Source organism: Otolemur garnettii, unplaced genomic scaffold, assembly GCF_000181295.1.
Source record: "Otolemur garnettii isolate 467f Iridium unplaced genomic scaffold, OtoGar3 scaffold00252, whole genome shotgun sequence".
Classification (NCBI taxonomy): domain Eukaryota; kingdom Metazoa; phylum Chordata; class Mammalia; order Primates; family Galagidae; genus Otolemur; species Otolemur garnettii.
In genome coordinates, this window is record NW_003852647.1 from 1,243,269 (window position 1) to 1,244,978 (window position 1,710).

The 1,710-nt window shown below is 45.6% G+C and overlaps 1 protein-coding gene across 4 annotated transcripts in view; it reads right to left on the reverse strand.

Moving 5' to 3' along the window:
* The window catches only part of ARHGEF6 (Rac/Cdc42 guanine nucleotide exchange factor 6), a 117,390-nt gene that overhangs the window by 7,023 nt on the left and 108,657 nt on the right, over nt 1–1,710 (reverse strand). The gene's annotated exons all lie outside the window — the stretch shown is intronic.

A 1,710-nucleotide genomic window follows, 5' to 3' on the forward strand; every position in this document is an offset into this window, starting at 1 on the left:
GGCGCCCGCCACAACGCCTGGCTGTTTTTTCTTGGTTGCAGCCGTCATTGTTGTTTGGTGGGTCTGGGCTGGGGATTCGAACCCGCCACCTTAGGTGTACGTGGCTGGTGCCTTAGCCGGTTGAGCTATAGGCGCCGAGCCGGAAAATATTTTCTAAAATACAGATTTAAAAACCAGTCCATGGCTCAGTGCCTGTTGCTCAGTGGTTAGGGAGCCCACCACATACACCGAGGCTGATGAGTTCGAACCCAGCCTGGGCCTGCTAAACAACAATGACAACTACAACAAAACTCCAGTAGGGCATTGTGGCAGTGCCTGTAGTCCCAGATACTTGGGAGGCTGAGGCAAGAGAATGGCTTGAGCCCAAGATTTTGAGGTTGCTGTGATGTCACAGCATTCTACCAAGGGTGACATAGTAAGACTCTGTCTCAAAAAACATAAAATAAAATAAATAAAACCAATCCAGTCTAACAACCATTTATACAGCATTTATATCATATTAGGTATTATAAGTAACCTAGAGATGACTTGAAGTATATGGGAGGATGGGCATCAGTTATCAGCAAATACTACACCAATTTATATCAGGGACTTGCCCATCCTCAGATTTGTGTATCTGCAGGGTCCTGGAACCAGTCCCCCAGGACACCAAGGCCTGGCTGTAAGTAGACAGCAGACTGAAGGCAGCAAGACAAGGGCAGCAAGATCCAGGGAAAAAGGACTTCCAGCTGGAGAGGGAGAGAGGGCAGCAGGTCGCTATGGTGCTGAACAGCTTGCTGTGTGTCAAGCGTGGTGCTGCACACTTTCTGCATGAAAAAGGCAGGCTAGGGAGGAAGGGTGATGCTGTGCTTCTTTAAGCTGGAGCCCCTTCCAGCACCTCAGAACAGATCCATCAGCTCTGTCAATGTGAAAGGAGGTTGTGGGCAAAGGAGGGGAGGTCACATTTTCTATCCTGTCCCACTCTCTAAAAACCAAGTTCTCATGATAAAAACTACTCTCACTTTCCTCTCCTGGCTCCTCCAAACTTGTCATCAGAGCAGGGTATGCCCAAAGCCACAGGCTGGTTTTGTCTGCAAAGCAGAAAGTGTGACAGTCCCCTCTTCACGGTCAAATGTGTCAACTTTCACATGGAACGCTCTCTTCATGTCAGCCTTAGAGATGTGTTACTTTGAAAGAATATATCAAGGCACCTACGAAATCCCCTCCCATGCTCAAGTGACTGGTCAGTGGCTGTCCAAACCGGAGCGCTATAGAGGATTCATTTTATACAGATGCATAAAACTTCCCCAAAGCTATCCTGAATATGTGTAATTAATGCAAGACAAGACACATAATTGATGTGACCTGGCTTTTACAAAGCACAAAGATGAATCAGAAAACTTCATCTCAATTTCAGTTTGTAACCTGAACATTGTGTGGGGAAATAGCCTCACCTCATGGCTCCCCAATAAATTTTATACATTTTGAACAGCTGCTGCTAAGCAGCTATGTTTCCAGATTTTCAGAGCAACTTTGAAACCTGAGTTTGGTGAAGCATTGTTTGCTTAAATATGCAGCTGATCAAAGATAGTATTTTGACTTCCTTTCCAAATCTGCCTATAAGAAGAGATTAGCATCAGTTCACAGACACAGGAACTCTCTGGGCTCTTTAATTCCTAACTAGTGCTGGTGAAGGTATCTGTGTGCTTCAAAGGAGAACGACTTTTAAAA